We start from the raw sequence: 25,092 nt of genomic DNA on the forward strand, positions 1-25,092 counted from the left end.
GAAAAGATAAATAGTTGCTTTGGGAAGAGAATGGGGTATGGGGGACAGGGTGGTAAAGGAGGCTTATTTTTCATGATCTATCCCTTCATAGCTTTGGAATTTTGTACTGTGTGCTTGCATATCCTAATAAGAAAAATTAAAGTAGCTGAGAAGAAAGAAATTCAAGTCATGGGCATAACAGACCCCTGGTTAAAGGACAGAAATTCAACTGAGTATATTCTAAGATGTAATTGGCTTTGTTGAATGATTCATGAATGAGGCAGCATCTCATCTAGTAACTAGAGGGGCTCCGAGGATGCGTACAAAATGGAAGATTTTAGGCAAGAAAGTTTTTTTTTGTTTTGTTTTGTTTTTTGCAAGGAAGTTATTAGTGAAAGACAAGGATTGTTCTAGGCAAGTCTTTCTGTGAGGGGGAAAGGCGAGGGCTCTCATCATGCGGATTGCCTCATCATTCTGGAGGTGGTGTAGGGCTGGAGAGGGCCCTGTGGTGGATTCATTGTCACTGTTAGAAAAACTCTTGACTGATGAGTTGAGACTACATTTCTGGGGGAGGTCGAAATTGCAATTAGATTATGTGGTAAGGCCCAGTTTTGAGACTGGTCTAAGTGACACCATTCTGGGCCTATGGTTTTCTTTTTAATATGAAAGTGGTCAAGGCAGTGAAAATTTAGATGAATGATAAAGGTTGAGGAAAGGACTCAGAAATTGGCCACCTATGCAGTGGGGAGGGAGGATAGTCAAGGAGCGAAGTCCATGGTGACCACAGACTTAGTCTGGGTTGTTGGGACAGTATCGAAGCCATTAACAGAAATTGAAGTCAGGCAGGACAGCACTTTATGGGGATAGATGGAGTCAGGTTTAATTTCAGATGACTTTGAGGTAACAGTGGGCCATTACAGTAGAAATGTCAAGTATGCAATTGGAAATGGGTGACTGGAGCTCACGAGGAGGTGACATGATTGTCACTAATAGAGTCACATAGCACCTTAGACCAGAGTGGATGCACTGTCTGTCGGTGTGGAAAGGGGATGGGAGGAGGTGGAGGGGAAGGCAGTGGTGGATGTTCAGTCGTAAAATGTATAATGTCAAATAAGGCCAGGGAAAGTGGGAAGGACCATCGTAATCCTGGGCAAAGAGGCCCAGGAGGATAACCATGGAGGAAAGGCCACTGGAGTTCAAAGTTGGAGATCAGTGTTCACATTAAAGCACAGAAAACTTTTTCATAGAAGCATTTGAAGTAGAATTTCCCTGGCTTACAATGTTAAAAGCAAGCTACAAAATCTCCAGCAGCCGTGGTTAATTTTGTGGTTGGCAAGGCAATGCAAAAAGATTTCAGAGAAACACCATTTTGATTGAGCACAATACCCTCCGCTTCTTTCTAGTGCCTCTCTCATTCTGCAGCAGAACACACTGACTGCCATTCTTCCACAAACACTTCCTGAGGCCTCCTGGGTGCCTGTGGGGCTCTGGGAATACAAAGGTGGAGGTGGTGTGGTCTCCAGGCCTGCAGCAGCTCACAGCCTGCTGGGTCTGGAAAGCAAGTGAGCCTCCAGGCCCTGCTTGGTGGGACTGTAAAACACTGGTGTCATGGGGCCTGAGTAAATAGGGGGTAAAGACACTGCATTTGCAGGTTTAGGTCTCCCTGTGCACGCCCCCCGCCCCCTTGCCCTTTGTGCATTTGCTGCTGTATTTTGAGTTCTCAACTGCCTTCTTTCCTTTGCCTTTGGCCTATTTTTTTCTAAAACTGGTCTTTTCTTTTCATCCTCTCACCAGCTCCAGCCACCTCTGGGGTACATGCTACAGTCTTGTTCACCCTCCTGGCCCTCCCCATGGAAATCTTTCTGGATTCTTCTTATTGAGTACACTCCCTCGTGTTCTGTAGACTTTCTGCTATAGTCAGTTCTTGGTAATATATGAATGATGTCATCAACTGATCTCCAGAGGACAGTTGTTTGAGAGTGTTGGCTTCCCCAAGGTAGCTAAACTTGCCACATAGTTTCTAGATGAAGGACAAGAGTATTAAATGAGATTATAGAGTATAAGAAGATGTTTCATATTTGATGTGCAGCTTAAGGATGAATATTCAAAATCCTATTTTGAACTCAGTTAATGAGATTTCCTTAAATATTGTAAATCAGTCAGAATTCATATAAATTTGGTAAACTTGATTTTGTTTGTATGCACTTCCAGTGCCAGACTGGTCGGTTCATGACCTCAACAAGCAACAACTTCCCAAGAAATTTTTAAACAATCTTATAAATTAAATACCTAAAAATGTAAATGTAGCAAATCTCAGTTTAAATATTTCAGGATTGTTTACAAATTTAGTCAAATTTTCTCACACCTTCCAACTTAAAATCATGTCTAAAAACCAACTGCACATTTTAAATTGGAATCACAAGCTCAACTGTCATATAATCTAAAATGTCAAATTGTCTGAAAAATGACACTTTAAATACACAGACTATCTTTAACTCCAAAGTATTGGTAGTAAGAGTTTCATTTCATTATAAACTTTTCTGTTGTTAAAAAATGATTTCACACATTACATAATCCCAGTCACAGGATTAAAGGCTGAATTCTGTAGTTACAGAATAATGTCAAATTCTACACCAGACAACTTCAATAGGGGTAATGAATTATGAAACAAAAAATGATAGGTAAATATTTGTTCATTTTCTTTCAATTTTCAATTTAAAGTGGAAATCTAGTGTTGTCTATGCTAATCAAATAGGCTGAGCAGATGGAGCAAGACCCTAATGATGCAGTTATCTTGAAGGAGCCCAGCTGATGGAAGGCTCTCAAGGGACACCCATGATTTTTATGACCTCGCTTAGGTAATAAAATGTCCTGCCTTTTATTTGAGTCACTCAATACAATCTTAGTTCAACAATTAGAATGTCCCATCCCATACAATATCCACACTTCAAATGTGTGACCTCTGTCCTCTCCCTCATGGTGGCCTACTGTACCGGGATGCAATGTCTCCTTCTCATGCTCTACTCCCTGCAAGATGAATGGCTGTGTCTAGACACAAGTCAGGTGTGGGGGAGGGGTTATAATAGGATAGGCTTGCCTTGACCGGGCTTTGTGCTCCCTGGGCCAGCAGGGGGTTAAGCCAACTTGACAGAAGGTCATGCAACTCTATGTTGATTGGCTACTTGCTCTTTCTGCAGTTCTTGGAATCTGCGGATGCTTTCAGTTTCTCCTGGCTAAGACCTATTTGTGCTTCTGGGAAGCCTTAAACACCCCATGCTGGCTTCCTGTCCTGTGTGGCTTGCCTTGCTTACTGGGAACATTCAAACACCTGTATCCAGACACATCCTGAGAGCCCTCATCTATCTCCTTATTCCTATTCTTTCCACTTTCCCTGTAGGGGCTCTCCAGAACCTTCTGTATTTCCCAAGGGAGAGGTACTATGCTCGTGGGGGAGAGGCACATAGCTAGCTTTCAGAGGGTCCTGTTGAAGTTTCATTCAAGTGAGAGGCAACCCTCTACCTCTCTTCTTTGAGAAAAGGAGTGGGTCTCTCTTTTTAAAAAAAATCCTTTAAAAAAAAAAATCTCTTAGTCTCCAATCTGACTTTCCATACTCCTGATCTGGATGAGAGGTTCAAGATCAGTGTAATGATATCCAACCATGTGAGTTGAGTATCTCATCTGGAAAGCTCCATTCTAAGGAACTCTGCTGTAGATTCTGTTTTACCTTTTATTATATGGACCAGCTCAGTGAGCACTGTCAGGAAACAGCTTGCTTGCTTGCTTGCTTTCCTTTTCTTTCTTTTTTCCACCTTCACATGGTTCCAGCCTCTTCCTCCCTCCTCCCCAGTGACATCTCAGATGCATGGTTTCCCTGTTTTATTTCTAAGAGCAGTCTCTTTTGTAGACATTTAAAAAGTGGTCTAAGTCAGCAATGCACTATAATTCCAGTTCTGGACCTGTCCCCCCTGCTAGCTGTAAGGAAGGGACCTAGCTGTCCTCTCACTCTTGCTCCATCTTGCTCCCCCTGTTGCAGGCTCCTTAAAGGTGTGGGGAGGGCAGGGGCCATAGAGAAGAAGGGGTAAAGCTCTCAATGACAGAAGATGCTGCAATCAGGCCAGCAGGCACTTTTGAGTGCATGATGTGCATTTCTGGGTTGTGAGAAGACTTTTATAAGGACCTCTGTGCCACACTGCTTCTTGCCATCTGGCAAATTATCTCCTACCCTGATCCTCCCAACCCATCTGTATAGAGCTACTGCTATGGTCTGAAGGTTGTATCCCTCCAAAATGCCTATGTTGGAATTCTAAGCCTTACTGTGGTTGATATCTGGAGGTGGAGCCTCTGGGGTGATTAGGTCATGGGGATGGAGCCCTCATGAATGAGAATAGTGCCCGTATAAGAGAGATCCTGGAGAGATCCCTTACCTCTTCTGTTGAAGATGGCTATCTATGATCCAGGATGTAGGGTCTCATCAGACACCAAATTTGCTGGTACCTTGATCTTAGACTTCCCAGCTTCTAAAATGGGAATAAATGTCTGTTGGTTTTAAGCCACCCAGTGGTATTTGTAACATAGACTAGAACAGTCTCTTCCTACTGAGACCCCTTATCACTCTAGACACTGCTCTTGGGAGGACCAACTTCAAGATATCTCAAGCCATCTGTGTTCCCTGGGTCTGTGACTTCATGAGGGCACATTCATCCCTGCACTGGTACTCACTGCTGTCCCTTCCCCTCTGCTGTCCTGGCTGCCCCAGTTGGCTCCCACTTGAGAATTATCCTTCTAGGCAGGCACCAGGCTTCATATTCACATGTATCCCATTTCTCCCTAAACCCTCTCTCACCATGTATGCCCTGGTGGCAGCAAAGAGATCAGCCCATTAGTTTCTACAGCTGGAGGGAAACATGAGGCTCCCCTTTCCAAGGCACACCCTCATCTTGCCTAGTGGTTCTCTTAGAGACCCTTCACTTGTGGAAGGTCCCTACCTCCCTCTTTTCCCATGAATCCCTTCCAATAGTTCTCCTTTCCCATCCCAGCCTCCTCTTTTTAGGCTGAGGATGTCTAGCTAGGTTGGTTCCACTCTAGTTTATTAAACCCCTCTAGATTGTTGAATGTCCACTTTCTTTTTTTTTTTAATTTTTATTTATTTATGATAGTCACAGAGAGAGAGAGAAGCAGAGACACAGGCAGAGGGAGAAGCAGGCTCCATGCACCGGGACCCCGACGTGGGATTCGATCCCGGGTCTCCAGGATCGCGCCCTGGGCCAAAGGCAGGTGCCAAACCGCTGCGCCACCCAGGGATCCCAAATGTCCACTTTCTGTGGAGATATTTATCACTATCCTCCTCAGCTTGGGGACTTTGGGCAAAATTTTGTGACAACAGGAAGAATATCCTCACATCTTGTTTGAAATACATATTTACACTATAGTTTTGATGGTTGATCTTTTTCTTAAACCGACTTCACTCATTTATGTTAATCCCTCAGCCCCTACAGGCATTTGAAATGATCACTTCTGCTCTGCATTTATACTTGTTTTTTTTTTTAATTTTTTAAAATTTATTTATGATAGTCACAGAGAGAGAGAGAGAGGCAGAGACACAGGCAGAGGGAGAAGCAGGCTCCATGCACCGGGAGCCCGATGTGGGATTCAATCCCGGGTCTCCAGGATTGCGCCCTGGGCCAAAGGCAGGCACCAAACCGCTGCGCCACCCAGGGATCCCCATTTATACTTGTTTTAAAAAGATTGCTTGATCTTGCTCTGACAAAGATGAATTTGTCTCCCATTGCTATTGTGTTTTGTTAATTTCTCCTTGCAGGTATGGCTTTTTGTACTTTTGCAAGAAAAGTTACCTGAAACTTGGAAAGAGGCAAAAGAGATTACTAGGTGTTTTTCCAGTGCAATGCTGGGCTTGACTCTATTTGCTAGATATTTTCTAAGTCTGACAGGGCAGAAGTTAACTTGTAGCTGGTTGTCAGGTGGAGATGGAAATCACTTCCCTGCAGAGGAATGGATAACACCAAAGGTTACATACAGCTTATGGTCCTGCTGGATATAACTAGTTTTGTGTCTAACTCATAACCTAGTAAATGAACTGTATGCATGTATCTAGCTTCTCAGATGGTCTTTTGATTAGTTTTACATTTTTCTGGTTCTCTCATTAAGTAGTCAAATAAAATCTTTGACACATCTTCTTCTTATATTTACCTGAGTGTTCAGATTTTTACCGTTTTGAAAATTATACTTTAACCATTTATTTGGTATTCTTCTGTGGTACATAATAATTTATGTCAGTTATGACCTCATTGTAGAATATCAGCTCTTTCATGATAAAGTTTTCATTTATGTGTTTAATACTTTTTGTCTCAAATTGAGCTTTGTCTGATATTAACATAAACCTGCTTCTGCTTTTGGTTGATATTTAATAGATAATGGATTAAATACAACTTGTTAATTTCCATCTTTCTGAGCCACTTGATCTTAAATATCTCCTATTGAACATTTACTTGGGGTTTATTATTTGACTTATTATGAGTTTTTTCCATTTATATATTAACATTAAAGTATGTGGTTGGTCTTAATGCTGTTATCTTTTTGTTTTGTTTTATCGTCAATACTTCCTTGTGATTTTCCTTAATACTTTTTAAAAAGATTTCCTTTATTTGAGATAGACTGAGTGAGAGAGAGAGAGTGCATGAGTGAGGGGGAAGGGTGGACAGAGGGAGAGGGAGAAGCAGACTCCCCACCAAGCAGGGATCTCAACTTGGGGCTCAGGATCAGGACAGAGCTAAAGGCAGATGCTCAATGGACTAAGCCACCCAGGTGCCCTCCTTTATTACTTTTTTTTTTTTTTAACAATTCTATTTTCCAAGTAAAATCAAGTACAATAAAATAGTTCAGAAAAGTCTGTACGCACCTCAGGTCTCCTGGCCTCCTCTTCAGTCTTGCTTTCCAGAGGCTCATGGTCTTTTCTATATCCTTCTCCCCTGCTGTGTTCCTTGCACATTGGAAGTCTATAGATTATTTTTAGTTCTTCTGTTAATGACCATTATAACTTTGACCTCTATTTCTTGGTTTGTCAAGGTAAAAAATGAAGTTGAATCTATTGATTCTTGTTATTAAATATGAGGAAATCAGTGCACTCATGTTTATATCTTCCTTCCCTTTGTTTCTTTTTTTCCTAATTTTTTTTTGCATAGTACACTAAGTCCTTTATGATTATATTACAATTCTCTCACATTGTATGGTTCTTTTTAATCCATTTTAATAACTGGAAATATATTTTAGGGTATATAAAAAATATAAAGTATGAAGAGGAAAAAAAAATAAACGCCTGCTCTTACCTTATCACAACTTTAGAAGAACCCTTTGCATACTTCCCCAATCACAATTCCCTATTCTCCATCTCTCTGACTTTGTGCTAATCATCCCTTACATCTGTGTGTCTGTGTGTATATACTTTTTATAGCTTTATCCAACTGTGTAAAGACAGGGAAATTTGCTACTCTAAGAGAAAGGCTCCCAGAAGATAAGCTGAACAGAGACTAGCCATAGTGTGGCTGTAGCCACCTTGAGACTTCACGGGTGTCTCTTCTGGAAAAGTCATTGAGTTAGGTTTATGAATGAGTCTTGGGAAATCTAGGACTCCCATAGTTGGGTGTCTGGCAGGATTGTAGTCTGAGACAGGTATTAGAGAACTAGCATAAACATAGCCAGGGAGAGGAGGTTACTCTGTGTTTTCTGTTTCTAATGTCTTCACCACTGACCCCAGAGGATTTGGGCAGCGGGACAAGGAGGGAGCACAAATCTCATCAGTATGTGGCAAAGAGCAGCTTAGTACAGAGGAGAATCTGGAACAGGCTCTTGTGGGCATTCTGGCCTCCCACTGTAAAGAGGGTATAATTGCAGTGAAGAATTGAAGGCAATGTTCCTCAATAGGACTTTTTTTTTTTTTGAAGGATTTTATTTTTAAGAAACTCTACACCTAGCATGGATCTCAAACTCACAATCCCGAGATCAAGAGTTGCACACTCCCCCAACTGAGTTCCCCAGGTACCCCAAAATGATTGTCTTAAGTCATCCCACTTCAGTCAGAATTTGTTTCTCTCTGTACTGGATACAACCATTATTCTGGGACCTTCCCTTCACCATCATGTGGAAGATTTTCATCTCTATTCTCGTATGTTTGATATCCTTTAACTTGTCTCTAATGGCATCTTTTTTCTGGAGTAGCAAAATATCTTTGCTTTGGGAGAGCAAATCCTCAGTAGCTTCTTGAGAAAGAGTACATGGGAAGTAAATATTTTTACTCCTTAAATATCTGAAAATGTCTTTATTCTGTCCTTACATTGAATTGATAATCTGACTGAGAATAGAATTTGGAAAAATTTCCCTTCAGAATGTTGAAGGTATTGCTTCCTTTCTATTTTGTTTTCAGTGTTGCTGCTAAGAAGCCTAAAGCCAGTTTGATTTTTGGTCCTTTGTATATTATAACTTGTTCTCCAGCCCCATCAAAACCTTTTGGGTTGTCTTGTACTCTCCACTGTTCTGAAATTTCAGTTCTGTACTTTGGTATGGGTCTGCTTTCAAACTATCACACTTGAAAATCCCAATTCCATTTCCGTCTGGAAATTCATATCCTTCAGATTTTGGAAAATATTTTGAATGCTTTTGTAAGAGTCCTTTTTCTCTTTTTCTCTCTGTTCCGTCATCTGTAACTCCTATTCAGTTGTCCGACCACATGAATTGGTCTTCCAATTTTTTTAGCTTTTCATTTTAGCACCATACTTTTCTTTCCTGGTGTTTCTGTTGCTTCAGCTGCTATAACAGAATACACAGACTGAGTGGCTTAAATTACAGAGATTTATTTTCTTGCAGTTCTGGAAGCTGGGGAGTTCAAGATTAAGGTTCTGGTAAGGCTTGGTTCCTGATGAGAACTCTCTGGCTTACAAATGGCTCACATATCTCATTGTGATCTCAACATGGTTGTGTGTGTGTGTGTGTGTGTGTGTGTGTGTGTGAGAGAGAGAGAGAGAGAGAGAGAGAGTTTTCTATTGTTTCTTCTCCCTCCATCCCTGTTATTGAGATATAATTGACACACAGCACTATAGAAGTTTAAGATGTATAGTGTAATGATTTGGTTTGCATATATTGTGAAATGATTGCCACAATAAGCTTAGTTAAATCCATCATCTCATATAGATTCAAGAATAAAAGAAAGAAAAAATTGTTTTTCCTTGTGTGAGAACTCTTGGAATTTATTCTAAAAACTTTCATTTATACTATCAGATAGCAGTGTTAGCTATAGTCATCATGTTGTACATAACATCCCTAGTACTTATTTATATTGTACCTTTTGACTGGTTTTATCCAATTACTCCTCTCATCTCCTGCTTTGGGTAATCATAAATATGATCTCTTTTTCTGTGAGTTTGGTTTTATTCTTTTCTTTCAGATTCCACATATAAATGAGATTATATAGTACTTGTCTTTGACATATTTCACTTAGGATAATGCCCTTAGGATCCATTCACATTGTCACAAATGGCAGGGTTTCCTTCTTTATTATGGCTGAATAATATTGCATTGTGTGTACACACACACCACAACTTCTTTAACCACTCATCCGTTGATGGGCATTTAGGTTGTTTCCATGTCTTGGCTATTGTAAGTAATGCTGCTATGAACATGGAAGTGGTACAGATATCTCTTTGACAAAGTGGTTTCATTTCCTTCAGATATATCCCCAGAAATGGAATCACTGGAACATATGGCAGGTCTATTTTTAATATTTTGGGAAACTCCATACTCTTTTTCATAGTGGCTGCAGCAATTTACATTCCCAACAACAGTGCACATAGGTCCTTTTTCTCCATATCTTTACTAGCATTTGTTTTGTCTTGTCTTCTCAGTGATTCTAACAGGCATGAGGTGATATTTCATTGTGGTTTTGATTTGCATTTCCCTAGTAATAAGGCATGATGAGCATCTTTTTGTGTACCTGTTGGCCATTTGTGTATTTTCTTCAGAAAAATATCCTTCAGATCCTTTGCCCATTTTTAAATTGGATTATTGGGGTTTTTTTTTTTTTCTGCTATTGAGTTGTATGAGTTCTTTAGATTTTTTGGGTATTAATCTCTTATCAGATATACCATTTGCAAATATTTTTTTCCCATTCCATAGGTTGTCTTTTTATTTTGTTGATCATTTCTTTTGCCGTGCAGAGCTTTTTAGTTCCACTTGTTTATTTTTTTATTTTGTCACTTGTGCCTTAGGTGTAATATCCCCCAAATCATTGCCTAGATCCATGTCATAGAGGTATTCCCTACATTTTCTTGTAGGAGTTTTATGATTTCTGGTCTTACATTTAAGTCTTTAATCCATTTCAAGTTACTTTTTGTGAGTGGTGCAAGATAAGGGTCTAGTTTCATTCTTTACAAATGAATATCCAATTTTATCAGCACCATTGAAGAGACTATCTTTTCTCCATTGAGTATTCTTGGCATCCTTGTCAAATATTACTTGACTGTATGGTTTATTTCTGGACTCTTAATTCTATTCCATTTGTCAATGTGTCTGTTTTCATGCCAGAACCATTCTATTTGATTACTAAAAGTTTATAATATTGCTTGAAATCAGAAAGTGTGATGCCTCCCACTTTGTTCTTTCTTATGATTGCTTTGGGTGTTTGGGGTCTTTTGTGATTCCACATAAATTTTAGGATTGTTTTTCCTACTTCTGTAAAAAAAATGCCATTGGAATCTTGATAAGGATTGCATTGAATTCAACTATAGATGGCTTTGGATAATAAGGACATTTTAACAATTTTAATTCTTCTGCTACATGAACATGAAATACCTTTCCATTTGTATCTTCTTTGATTTCTTTCATCAGTGTCTTCTAGTTTTCAGTCTGCTGATCTTTCACCTACTTGGTTAAATTTATTCCTAAGTATTTTATTGCTTTTGATGCTATTGTAAATGGGATGGTTTTATTTCTTTTTCTGATAATGTGTTAGTGTATAGAAATGCTAATGATTTTTTGTACATTAATTTTGTATCCAGCAACTTTACTGAATTCATTGATTACATCTAACAGTCTTTTTGGAATCTTTTGGATGTTTTATATATACAATCATGTCATCTGCAAATAGAGACAATTTTACTTCTTTCTTTCTAATTCTGTTGCCTTTATTTTTTTTCTGCATCTGATTCACCATTGAATATGTATTTCTATATTCACCATTGAATATAATGTTAGGTGTCATATATGGTCTTATTGATATATTCTCCTTCTATACCTAATTTGTTGAGTTTTTAGAATATTGAGTTTTGTCAAATGATTTTTCTGCATCTGTAGAGATGATCATTACATATTTTATTCTTTCATTTTATTAATGGTATGTACCATATTGGTTAAATTATATATTGTGTGCCATCCTTGCATCCCATGGATAAATCCTACTTGATTACGGTGGATAATCATCTTAATGAAATGCTAATTTTGGTTTGCTTTAATATTTTATAGAGATTTTTACATTTATATTCCCAGGAATAGGGTCTATAGTTTCTTTTTGAAAAGTGTCCTTTTCTGGCTTTGGTATCAGGGTAATGCTGCCTCAAAAAAGGAATTTTGGAATTGTCTTCGATTTTTTTTTTTTTTTTGAAAAGTTTTAGAAGGATTGGTGTTAATTTTTCTTTAAATGTTTAGTAAAATTCACCAGTGAAGCCATTTGGTCTTAGGATTCTCATGGTTGAGAAATTTTTGATTACTGATTTATTCCTCCTAAAAGTAATTAGTCTGTCCAGGTTTTCTATTTCTCTTCCTGCTTTGCTGTGGGTAGGTTGTATGCTTCTAAGAATTTTTCCATTTCTTCTATGTGGTCCAGTTTGTTGGCATATAGTTTTTCATAGTAACTTTGATGAAGCTTTGTATTTTTGTGGTATCAGTTGTAAAATCTTCTTTTTCACTTATAATTTTATTTGGGTCCTCTCTCTTTTCCTTGGTTAGTTTATCTAAAAGTTTGTCAATTTCGTTTATCTTTTCATGGAATTAACTCTTAGTTTTGTTAATTTTTAAAAATTGTTTTCCTGTTCTCTATTTCATTTATTTCTGCTCTAATCTTTATTGTTTCCTTTGTTCTGCAAATTTGGAGTTCAGTTTGTTGTTCTTTTTCTAGTTCCTTAAGGCAGAGATTTAAATTATTTGAGAAACTTCTCATTTTTTTAAACTTTTAAATTCCAACTAATGAACATAGTGTTATATTAGTTTCAGGTGTACAATATGGTGATTTAATAATTCCATATGTCATCCAGTGCTTATCAAGGACAAGTGCACTCCTTTAATCGCATCATCTATTTAATCTGTAACCCTACACCCCCTCCCTTCTGGTAACCATCAGTTTATTTTCTATAATTAAGAGCCTGTTTCTGGATTTGTCTCTTTTTTCCTCCTCCCTTTATTCATTTGTTTTGTTTCATAATTTCCGCATGTGAGTGAAATCATAGGGTATTTGTCTTTCTCTGATACTTATTTTGCTTAGCATTATACTCTAGCTCCATACATGTCATTGCAAATGGCAAGATTTCATTCCTTTTTATTTTATTTTATTCTTTTTTTTTTCTAGCTCCTTCAGGTGTAAGGTTAGGTTGTTTGAGATATTTCTTGGTTCTTGAGGTAGGTGTGTATTGTTACCAACTTCCCTCTTAGAACCACTTTTGCTGCATTCCAAAGATTTTTGAACTGTTGTGTTTTCATTTTCATTGGTTTCATGTAATTTTTAACTTATTTTCTTGTTGACCTATTTGTTGTTTAGTAGCATGTTATTTAACCTCCATGTATTTGTGGTCTTTAAAAAAAAAAGGGTTTTTTTAAAGATTTTATTTATTTATTAATTTATTTATTAATGAGAGACACAAAGAGGCAGAGACATAGGCAGAGGGAGAAGTAGGCTCCCCACAAGGAGCCCAATGTGGGACCCAATCCTGGACCCCAGGATCATGCCCTGAGCCGAAGGAAGATGCTCAACCACTGAGCTACCCAGGCATCCCTTTCCAGATTTTTCTCTTGTGGTTGATTTCTTGTATGTGATTTTTTTTTTTTTAAATACTGTTGTGATCAGAAAAGCTATATGGCATGACTTCTATCTTCTTGAGTTTGTTGAGGATTGTTTTGTGACCCAATGCAAGATTTATTCTAAAGAATGTTCCATATGCCCCTAAAAATAATGCATATTCTGCTATTTTAGGATGGAATGTTCTGAATATATTTGTTAAATCCATTGAGTCCAGTTTGTCCTTCAAAGCCACTGTTTTCTTGTTGATTTTCTGTTTCAGTGATCTGTCCATTAATGTAAGTGGGGTTTTAAAATCTCTTACTATTATTGTATTAGTTCCTTTATGTTTATAATCCATTGTTTTGTGTATTTGGGTGTTCCTTTGTTGGGTGCATGAATATTTACAAATGTTATATATTCTTGTTGGATTGTCCCTTTAATGTTATATAGTGTCCTTCGTTGTTTCTTGTTATAGTCTTTTTTTTTTTTTTTTTAGATTTTATTTATTTATTTATGAGAGACAGAGAGAGAAAGGCAGACATAGGCAGAGGGAACAGCAGGCTCCTCCCAGGGAGCCCAATGTGGGACTCGATCCCGGATCCCAGGATCACGCCCTGAGCTGAAGGCAGATACTCAACCGCTGAGCCACCCAGGTGTCCCTGTTCTTTGTTTTAAAGTTTATTTTGCCTAATATAAATATTGCTATGCCAGCTTTATTTTGACATCGGTTTGTATGATAGATGTTTCTCCATCCCCATGTGTCTTTAGGTCTAAAAAGAGTCTCTTGTAGGCAGTATATAGGTAGGTCTTGTTGGGTTTTATTTATCTATTCTGTTACCCCATGTCTTTTGATTGGAGCAGTTAATCCATTTACATTCAAAGCATTATTGATAGATATGTATTTATTGCCATTTTATTCCTTGTTTTGTGGTGGTCTCTGATGTTTTTCTCCAGTCCTTTGTCTTGCTTTCTTACATGGTTTGCTTTTTTCTTTAATGATATATTTGGATTCCATTCTCTTTACTCCTTGCATATAAGTGATTTTTGATTTGTGGTTACCATATAACATCTTCTGCATTAACAGTTTATATTAACTTGAAAACTTAAAAGTTATTCTTTACTCCTTTCCTCCCCACATTTTAGGTATATGGTGTCATTTTTTTTTTACCTCCTTTTATTTTGTGGGCTACTTGAATGATTTTTTTAATAGAAATATTCATTTTTACTGCTTTTGTGTTTCCTACCTTCATACTGTTACTTTTGTTCTTTCATGTTCACTCAAAGAGGCCCCTCTAATATTTTTTACAGAGCTGGTTTAGTGGTCACAAACTCCTTTAGTTTTTGTTTGAGACTCTATATCTCTCTTTCTCTTCTGAATGATAGTCTTGCTGGATAGAATAATCTGGACTGCAGATTTTTCCCATTTAACACTTTGAATATATCATGCCATTCTCTTCTGGCTTGGAAAATTTCTGCTGAAAAATCTGCTGATAGTCTTATGGGGCTTCCCATTTATAATACTGTCTTCTGTTGTCTGGTTGCTTTTTTTTTTTTTAAAGATTTTATTTATTCATGAGAAACATACACACACACACACACACACACACACAGACAGAGGCAGAGACACAGGCAGAGGGAGAAGTAGGTTCCATGCAGGGAGCCCGATGCGGAACTCGATCCTGGGACTCCGGGATCACGCCCTAGGCCAAAGGCAGGTGCTAAACCACTGAGCCACCTGGGCTTCCCTGTCTGGCTGCTTTTAATACTTTTTTCTTTATCACTATATTTTCCAATTGAATTAATATGTCTTGGTGTAATCTACTTTTGATTTTTTTTTGGGGTACTCTTTGTTTCCTGGATCTAGATATCCATTTCCTTATCCAGATTAGAGAAGTTTTCAACTAGTATCACTTCAAATAAATTTTCTTCCCCCTTTCTCTCTTCTCCTTCTGGGCTCCTATTATACAAATGTCATTATGTTTGATAAAGTCCCTGAGTTCCCTAAGTCTATTCCAATTTTGCATATATATATATATACATATACATATATATATATATATATATATATATTCTCTGCTGCTGCGTGTTTTAATATACAATTATATTTTCTTGATGGATTGAGCACTTTGTCATTAGATAATGGCTTTGTCTCTTTTTACCATTTTTAGTTAAGGTCTATTTTGTCTAATATACGTGTTCCTGCTCTTTTGGTTACCATTTCCTGGAAATAGCTTTTTCCATCCCTTCATTCTGTCTAAGTGTGTCTTTGAGGCTAAACTGAGTCTTTCATGGGCAGGATACTACTGAATGTTGTTTTTAAAATCCATTCAGCTACTTTGTGTCTTTTTAAGTAATTATTGATAGATAAGGACTCACTACTGTCATTTTATTAATTGTTTTTACCAGACATTTGGTAAACTTGTTCCTTGTTTCTTTTTTTTTTTTTTTTTTTGTTGTTCCTTGTTTCTAATCATGTTGTCTTTCTTTGTGTTTTGATGTCTTTTGGTATCAGTATGCTTTTACTTCATCATATTCTTATATGTAATTACTGCAGGTTTTTCCCTTGTGGTTATCATGAAGCTTACATTAACTTGAAATTATAACAGCTTATTTTGAACTGATTAAAACTTCAATGGTATTCCTAAGCCTTATAATTTTACTTCTCCTGCCCCTCACATTCTATGTTATTGATGTCACAATTTATATATTTTTATATTGTGTAACCAATAACAGATTATCATAGTTTTGTTTTTACTTTTGTTTTTTAACTTTTAAACTAGTTATAAGTGAATTATGCACGACTATTACCATTTTATAGAATCTAACTTTGACTATATATTTACCATTATTAGTGAGTTTTATGGTACCATTTTATATTTTTATGACATTAATTAACATTCTTTTACTTCAAGTTAGAGACCTCCCTTTAGCATTTATTATAAGGCAAGTCTAGTGGTTATGAACTCCCTCAGCTTTTGTTTGGGAAAGTTTTTATCTCTTTTTGATTTCTGAAGGACAGCTTTGGCAGGTGTTGAATTCTTGGTTGGCAGTTTTTTTCTTTCAATATTTTGAATATCTCAGCCTATTCTCTCCTGGTCTGAAAAGCTTCTATTGAGAAATCTGCCAGTAATCTTAGAGGGGTCCTTTTATACATAACTTTTCTCTTTTCTCTTGCCATTTAAAAATTCTTTGCATTTGATTTTTGACAACTAACTACAGTATGTGTTGGTGTAGCCCTATTCAGGTTCAACTTATTTGGGGCCGTTTGAGCCTCATGGATTTGATGTCCATTTCTCTCTCCAGGTTTGGGAAGTTTTCAGCATTATTGCTTTCAATATGCTATGCCTCTTCCTTTTACCCTTCTCTTTATGGAATTCCCACAATGTGGGTATTGTTCCTTTTGATTGTGTTCCATAAATCTCATAGGCTTTCTTCACTCTCTTTCCATAAATTTCTCCTTTTTATCTTCTGACTGGATAATTTCAAATGTTCTGTGTTCTAGGTCAATGATTCTTTCTTCTACATGGTCAGATCTACTTTTGAAGCTCACTATTGAACTGAATTCTTCACCTCAGTCATTGTAATTTTTTAGCTCTAGATTGAAACAAATTTTTGATGGTTTCTACTTCCTCACTGAACTTATTTTTAATGCATTTTCCCCTAATTTCATTGTGTGTCCTAATAGTTCACTAAGCTTCTTTAAGAGAATTGTTCTGAATATTTTGACAGTTCGTAGATCTCCATTTTCTTAGTGTCAATTATTAGAGCTTTTTATTAGTTTCCTTTGGTAGAGTCATGTTTACTTGTCTTTTTTTTTTTTTTAAATAATCCTTGATTCCTTACACTGGTGTCTGTACATTTGGGTAAGTGAGTGGTCTCATCCAGACTTTATAGGTTCCCTTTGGCAGACATAGTTACTTACTGGTTAGCTCAGTTTGGGTTTCTGAATGTGTGTGCTGGTGGGCAGGTGGAGCTTGCTAAACAGGGTCTATTTTGGGGGGGAGGACACTTCTGAGGCTGGGGGATGTGTCACTGGCTTAGAACAGTTGGATAGGACTGCTGGCCTGGTTCCCAGCTCAACTAGTAGTGTAGGATGAGATCTGTGGCTGCCTGGGTTTTCTAGTCAGGCTTACTAGATGGTGAGGACTGGATACTATACTCAGAAGTAGATAGAGCTATGAATTGCTTCCTTGCCCTGGCAGTAAAACAAGGATAGGCCCCAAGCCCTACATGGCTAATTGTTTGGCAAGACTGTGCACTGAGTTTTCTGGCCTGCTGGGGCCACTGGTTTTGTTCTGCAAATGGGGAAAGCAACAGGGTACTTTTTGTTCAAGTGCCTCTGTCAGCAGGGCCATTAATGGGCTATGTAGCTTCCCATATGCTCTGGTTAGGATCCTGATAATGTGGCTGAAGGCTGTACTTAGCAGTAGGTGGGGATATAAATTAGCTTCTCTGTCCAACAAGGCTCTTTGTGGTCTTGGCTCATGCCAACCTATGCCCCAAGTTTCCTGGCCCAGTGGTGTTACTGGCTTTGCTCTGTGATCAATTCTGCCTGTCATACTCTCTGTTAGAGCATTGTTGGGATACACAGCTTCCAGGTGTTCTTGTCAGGCTTTCTGGTCAGGAGGGCCCAGGAGCCACATGCAGCAGTGAACTGGACTGTGATTCAGCTTGCCAGCCTGGGCAAAGCAGAGGAACCCTCCAAGCCTGGCAAGACTTTTTGTTTGTGGTTTTGACTCAAGCCAACCTGCTCCCTAAGTCCCCTGGCTGAATGGTGCCACCAGCTTGGCTTTACAGATCAGCTCTGCCTTCGATTCTCTCCGCTCAGCTTCAGCAAGTTGGGCTATGCAGCCTCCATGTGTTCCTGATGCGACTTTCTGTCTAGGAAGGGCCCAGGGCTACCCTCAGTAATGGGTTGGGCTATACCTTAGCTTCCCTGTCTGGGCAAAGGCAGACCAGGCTCCAAGGCCAGCAAAACTCTTCATTTGAGGACCCAAATCAGGTAGATCTGCATCCTGCCAAGTTCCCTGGTCAGACTGTGCCATCTTGGCTCTGCAAATAAACAAAGCAGCTGTAGTCATTGGTCCTATTAGTAGGATACTGCAGATATGAACTGGGTCAGGATCCTTGTGCTAGTAGTTGTAAACTCCTTTCCTTTCTCCATCATCATTGGATGGATTTCCAGTGGTTGAGCTCCTCACATTCCCCTGCAGTCCCTGTAGGGCTCTCAAGAAGCCACCCAAAATGCTGGGGAGCTGAAGGTCTGCCATAGGCTTTCTTTTCTCACTGGAGGCACCATAGGCTCAGGGCAAGCCTCTGGGTGCAGTGCTACGCCAGCCTGGGTGAGGGGCGATATCGTCTACATGGGCTATTCCTCTCACCCTTCTAATGCAGTCTATCTTGGTCACTTGTGGTGCAGGGGGATGCTTCAGCTCCATCCCCATGTTCTAGAATCTCTCATTGGTGTCTTGTCTATGAATAATTGTTAGCTGTTCTCCTTGTGAGGGGGGAGTGGATCAGGAACAACCTACCATCTTGTTGATGTTACTCTCCTCTGTTTTCTTTACTTGTAAGGACACTAATATTATTGGATCAAGATTCTATCTTTTGTGACCTCACTTTGCCTTAATTACTTCCTTAAAAGGCTCTATCTCTAGGCCACCTGAGTGGTTCAGTTGGTTAAGTGTCTGCCTTCAACTCAAATCATGATCTCAGGATCCTGGGATCAAGCCCCATGTTGGGCTCCGTGCTCAGTGGGGAGCCTGCTTCTCCCTCTCTTCCTCGCTTATTATTTCTGTAACTATTTCTGTCTCTCTAATAAATAAATGAATCTTTTAAAAAATCATTGTTTTAAAAAAATAAATAAAAGCCTCTATCTCCAAATATAGTTACACTGGGGTTTGAGGCTTCAATATATACATTTGGTTGGGGGGGGAGGGATACAAACATTCAGCCCCTGACACTGGGGCTTACTGATCTTGCTGTGGAGTAGCCATCTGTGTTGTTTCCTGAGGAACTCCAAACGACAGTCTCTTTTAGGTCTTTCGTCTAGGGCTGGTTAGAATCCCCAAAAGAGCCTTTCAATTTCTGGTCTGTAGGGAAAAGTTTCAGCTGCCTGCATTCTGAAAATTGGAGTTGGAGAAGATGGCTGGAACTCTTAGGACTCACTGTTCCGTGTGCATGGGTTCACTTAATCATCCTATTTTCAATTATATTACCCAACCTTCAACTTCGTCAGGGTTCTCTCTTTCAAAGATGCTCTGTTTGATGTTCTTCAGAAAATAAACCTCCAGACTATTGCTGAGGTGGGAACAGAGCATCTGCTTCGTGGAAGGAGCTGGTACGGGGACCCAGGGACCTATCTGCTATCAAATGATTTCCATAGTCCTGATTTTGGTCTCTTCCCTTCTTCTCCAGTGTTTGCAGCTGCCTGTTCCTGTGGCTTTTGGTTTCTGTGGTATGAGCTGTATTGGCTGTGAACTTTCTCCATTGCTGTTTCAACTACTAAGTGAGTTACTACGATCTGCTCTATAGCTTCTAAAATCTTATCACTTTGGTCTCTTCTGTCATTTCTGTGGTATGGATTTTTTAAAAAAAATCCCCTTTAGTCTGTGTTGTGAGCTTCCAGGTGGAAGCAAAACTATATCTGTGTGCTCAATCCTCCATTTTAACCCAGAAGCTCCCATTCTTTTCTGTAGCAATAACTTCCAGAGTTAGTGTCAATTCTCTAATTAAGTAGATTGATTACTTATTGCTGGTTCTTTCTTTCCATATTGCCTCTAGTCCCAGGTTCTTTATTTGGATGTATCTCTTGGCTGTGTTTCTTCATCAAGTTTTTTTTTTTAAAGATTTTATTTGAGAGAGAGAGAGAGAGAGAGAGAGAGAGAGAGAGGGAGAGAGAGAGAGGAGACACAGGCAGAGGGAGAAGTAGGCTCCATGCAGGGAGCCTTACATGAGACTGGATCCCAGGTCTCCAGGATCACACCCTGGGCTGAAGGCAGTGCTAAACCGCTGAGCCACCCGGGCTGCCCCATCAAGTTGTTTTTTAAGGAAGAGTTTACTGGCAGTTGTGCCAAGAGGTAGCCTGAGGTAGGTGGGGTGAGTGCAGACAGTATCTGCTAGGCAAATGTAGCTTTAAAAAAAATCCCTTTCTAACCCAATTGCCAGCCTGAAGCCCTTTTTTATTTTTAAAAAAAGATTTATTTATTTATTTTAGAGAGAGTGAGCATGGAGGTGGAGGGGTGGGGGAAGGGCAGAGGGGGAAAATCTCAAGCAGACTCCCTGCCGAGTGTGGAGCCTGACAACTCTGAGATCACAACCTGAGCTGAAATCAAGAGTCAGACACTTGGGACACCTGGGTGGCTCAGGGCATGATCCTGGGATCTGGGATCGAGTCTCACATCAGGTTCCCTGTGAGGGGCCTGCTTCTCCCTCAGCCTGTGTCTCTGCCTCTCTCTCTACATCTCTCATGAATAAATAAACAAAACCTTAAAAAAAAAAGTCAGATGCTTAAGCCATTGAGCCACCCAGGCGCCCCTGAAACCCTGTTTTAGAAATTCTACAGGTACCACTGCTCATAGGTTTCAGAGTCCTTAGGTGAATGCCAATTTGTTGTCTTTATGTTCAGCCCTTCATTTCCTAGTTTTGTGGCCTTGGTTAACTTAGTTAACTATTTGGGACCTTGGTTTCTAGTTTGTAAAATGGAGGCCATAATTTCTCCAAAGGTTGTTGGGGGTGGGGGGCAACACCAGGACTACCTGTTCAACAGGTACTAGTTCTCTTTCTCTGCTCTCCCCCCACTTTCCTAGCATTCCTTTCCTTTCCCCAGATGGATGTAAAGGATCCTTTGCTGCTGCCCCAGCACCCCAGATACATAGTGGCCTGAGACCCTAGTTCTTGTAAAGCTTGACAACAGGTGGAAACAAGCCTTGAACCCAGGCAGCTAAAAGCCAGGCTGGCTTTTCCTAGAGGTTCAGGTGCTGAGCCCGCCTCCACCTGCCCTGGTTGGGACAGCAGGAGCGGTCACCTTCTTGCCCTCATAGCCTCACAGACAAGATCGGCCCGAGACAAGAGGATAACCTTTTCTGGCAAAGAAATCTGACTCGACTTCCATCAGGGGAGAAAAGATAAGGCCCAGTCCCCTCTGATCTCCGTTCACGCTCCAGTGCCTTTCCGTGAACCGGCAGCTTGACATTTTTCATCACGGGCCTTGTTCACAATCAAGTGTGCTGCCGCTTTCTGAATGAGAAAGGGCAAGCTCCAGGCGGGTTTGCTCCTTCCCCAGCTCCTGCAGGATGGCCTGTGAATGAAGGATTGGAGGGCTTGGGGGTAGACACGGAAGCAGCCTGCCGTGGAGGAGGGAACGCTTTAGGAAACAAGTGTAAAGAGGCCAATCTTAGGGTCGAAGCCACTTACGTGGGCAGCCCCCATGTCATACATGATTCCAGCTGTGGTGACGACGCGAATGGAAGATATGAAAGCCCCGCTTAAACAAGCGGTGGCATCTGCAGACAAGGGAGTGTTCGCTCTCCACAGAGTAAGCGTAGGTAGTCGTTAGAAAGGCTTGAGCTCATCTGTGTGTATGGACACAGGAAGGTGCTTGTTTATAGTTCATCAGGTCACAAAGCTTACAAAGCAACATGCGCAGCGTGGACATTTGATGCGACCTGATCATCCGTGTGCAGATGGACGGTGGGTACGCGTCAGTTCACTGCGGTGCTCCCGGGTGGTGGGGTTCGGGGACTCTGTGTTTTTCTGTTTCAATTACTTATAATGAGCATATATAATTTTTAGAACCAAAAGCGATTTTCATTTAAATAAAAAAAAGCAGACTCTTGGCATTCCCTCTAGAGGCCCTCATTTACTTCTACCTGCCGTTTTACAGCCGGGGTGGCTGATGACAGGCTTTTCCTCACAGGCTGTTTGTTGTGAGGCCGAAATGGTGTGAAAGCGCAGACTCGCTGCTCCTGCCCGCGGGCTGCACAGCTTGGAACAGAAGCTGACAATTTTCTTCCCCTTAAAACGGGAAACATGGGGTAGAGTGGGGTGGGAAAGGCTGAGGCACTGACGGACTCGAATCCTAAATCCATTCAGCAGCTGGGCCGTGGGGTGCGGGGGGCACTCCCATATTCCAGTGCAGGCCACCCAGGTGCTTCAGGACCGGTACCGACCGGAACTGGGCAGTGGCAGCCCCGCCTGGGACTCGAGGCCCGGAGGTCAAGTCCCCAGCCCGGGCGGGGATCCGGCATTCCCCTTTGGGTGAGGACTGCCTGGCGGAGCCCAGGGAGGGCCTGCGCCCAGCACAGTGGGGCCCGGCAACACCAGTTCCTTCCCTGGAAGGCGTTTTCCAGGCGGAAGAGAGGGTGTTCTAGGCTTGCGAAGAGACGGAGGTGTAATAGTGTTGCCCATTTGGGTATTAAAAAAAGCAGCCAGTTTGAATTTGGGAGGGAAAAAAAAATTGGGGAGGGAAAAAAAATGAATTTGGGAGGGAAAAAAAAAAGTGTTAAAATCAGTTTCTTTCAAGAGTCTGTAAAGTTAGTTTTTGAGACTGCCTGCCCAGAGTCAAGCAGAAGTGTATTGCAGGCACAGGCAACCCTAATACATAGAAATGCGGCACCACCTTGCTCCCCACGTTGAGAGGCTGCTAAACTCCCTTGGAGGGACTCCCCAAGTGGACAGAGTCACCAGCACAAGCAGGGGAGACCGGCAGTCCATATTGATATTGGACGGTATTCTGGGAAGCCCCCAGAATTACACTGATTTTTAATTTAATTTTATTTTTTAAAGATTTTACTTATTTGAGAGAGCGTGAGTGAACATGAGCAGGGGAGAGGGACAGGAGAGAAGCAGACTCTCCGCTGAGCAGGGAGACTGACATGGGACTCAATCCCAGGACCCCGGGATCATGACCTGAGCTGAAGGCAAACGCTTAACTGACTCAGCTACCCAGGCACCCCTACAGTGGTATTTTAAAATGCTTTTTTCTGTTCCATATCTCAGCTAGTCTCTTGTCCCACAGAGCATGGATCTGACAATTTGCAACCCTAGACTTAAATGAATGACATAGAAGGACCAACTAGAGGATGGGAGAAAAGGCCACAGAGCACCAGAGACACTATTTTTCTGACTGGCTTCTAGCAACATTTAGGGATTCTAGGAAAAAGCCACATTCTATTGCTAACATAAGAAACTCCCTTTTATAAATGGGCCAAATACTGCATTTTGTTAGATTTAATAATAGCTAGTACTTCCAGTGTTTTATGTTGAACAGCCCTGCACTAAGGGGCTTATATACATGAGCTCATTGAACCTGCACTCTGCTGCAGGCAGGAGTTACTACCATCATCGGGAATTTACTAAGGGGCAGATAAGCTTATGTCCCACGGTCACCCTTCTGTCGAGAAGCCACTTCACTAGAGTAACCACTGTTTATATAGAAGAGAATGTCATGGTGTCTGCATTATCCCTCCAGTGTGACCACAGCTGATCCTCGCACCTGTCCTAGGAGCTGTGTTTATCCCACATTAAGAGGGGAATTGTAGGGGGACCTGGGTGGCTCTGTTGGTTAAGTGACTGACTCTTGGTTTCAGCTCAGGTTGTGATCTCAGGATTGTGAGGTCCAGCCCCGCGTTGGGCCCTGTGCTTAGCACAAAAGTCTGCTTAAAACTCACTCTCCCTCTCCCTCCGCCCCTTCCCCCCCAACTCTCTCTAAAATAAGCCTTTAAATGTAGCTCAAAAGGTGAGGGGCACCCCCAGAGCTTCAGGGTTAATACAGAGCCCAGGTTTTCAGATCCTAGGTCTTGAGCTCTTAAACTCAGGGGCCTGAGTTCACGAACAAATTGTTGTTTTTGATTAGATGATATCTAAACATGTACACCCACACCTTTGGAAATAGACATTTGCAATTTGAAAGATGTTTTCTTAGAATAGGTTTTAGTTCTTAAGCTGTACTTTAGTATTCCTTTGGGTAGTAGAAATCTTTCCATAAAGGAAGTTGATTCCTTCCCAACTTTGAGAAACCCTAGTTTTACTTGGTGATAATCTATTTTTAAAATCTACATTCTAAGCGGATTTGTCTGTGATATGGCTTAATTAAAACAAAACAAAACAAAACAAAACAAAAAAACAAAAAAACCCAACTCTCCAGGTGATTTAACAAGGTGAACTAAAAGCCGAGCTCTTTGACGAGGCTTGAGGTGGTTGCTAAGGTTTGTTCAATAGAGATCAGAAATACAGGCTTTAAAAGCTTCTGTGCTGAGGCTGGAGTGACCCTTCTCAGGAAGCGGTCTGTGGGACTGAGGCGCACCCGTCTTGTGAGGGCCAGCCCGGCCAGGCTGTGGAGGCGCCAAGCACCACACACACCAGGAAGAGCCCTGGGCAGTCAGAAGAGCAGCTGAAGCTTCTGCTTGCTCTCCCTCTCTCCCATGTAGCTTTAGAAATTCTGCGGCTTTTACGCAAGCTTAGGAGACTCACTCCAAAGAAGGCTGACAACGAGCTAGAAAGAAAGAGTATTTTCCTGAGTCCTGAGATGAAAACCCAGATAGAACACTGGCTGATAGCCACTGGAAATGAGCACGCTCCTAGGCAATTGTTTTAAAATCTTGCTCTAAATTATTTTAAAGGGCTTTTTACAATTTTACAAGGGACTTGTTTGTACGTTACACATGGGGATCCATTTAGGTAAACAGGACACTGAGGATGAGAAACTAGAGGCCCAGAAACCCCTGTATAAGCCAGGGGCACACCGCAGGCAGAGGGGAGGCTGGGCCCGCGCGTTTGCCATTTGCCCCCCACTCTGCCCACAGCCAGTGTGGTGCAGGCACGGCTAGTTTAATCGTTTTCTTTTTAAAGGAAAAAACAAGCACAAATGAGTAGCTAAATTCCCTAAACTACACTCAGGGAACTACACTCAGGGAAAGCCTTTGTGGCAAGCCCGAGTGCCCAGTGGCAGTTGAACGAAATGGCACACAGCACCCAGGAGAAAATAAACAGTGTCACAGATTCATAGCAAATGTCACTACATGTGTAACAGGCAGTGGAAAAACACCTTACACAAATTC

The 25,092-nt window shown here is 40.7% G+C and overlaps 1 long non-coding RNA gene across 2 annotated transcripts; it reads right to left on the reverse strand.

Annotated features, from left to right (window-relative positions):
• Positions 1 to 858: 858 nt before the first annotated feature.
• LOC111092477 lies at positions 859 to 18,607 on the reverse strand. Of its 2 annotated transcripts, none has more exons than XR_005378226.1 (5): positions 18,565 to 18,607; positions 17,960 to 18,085; positions 5,832 to 5,978; positions 4,404 to 4,496; positions 859 to 1,466 (listed from the first exon to the last, which is right to left on the reverse strand). It is a non-coding gene; the product is annotated as an uncharacterized LOC111092477 (long non-coding RNA). The 2 variants fall into 2 exon arrangements; XR_005378225.1 differs by having other exon boundaries at positions 859 to 1,999.
• Between the last annotated feature and the right edge of the window lie 6,485 nt (positions 18,608 to 25,092).

The sequence above is a fragment of the Canis lupus genome, chromosome 25 (genome assembly GCF_011100685.1).
Source record: "Canis lupus familiaris isolate Mischka breed German Shepherd chromosome 25, alternate assembly UU_Cfam_GSD_1.0, whole genome shotgun sequence".
Taxonomy (NCBI): domain Eukaryota; kingdom Metazoa; phylum Chordata; class Mammalia; order Carnivora; family Canidae; genus Canis; species Canis lupus.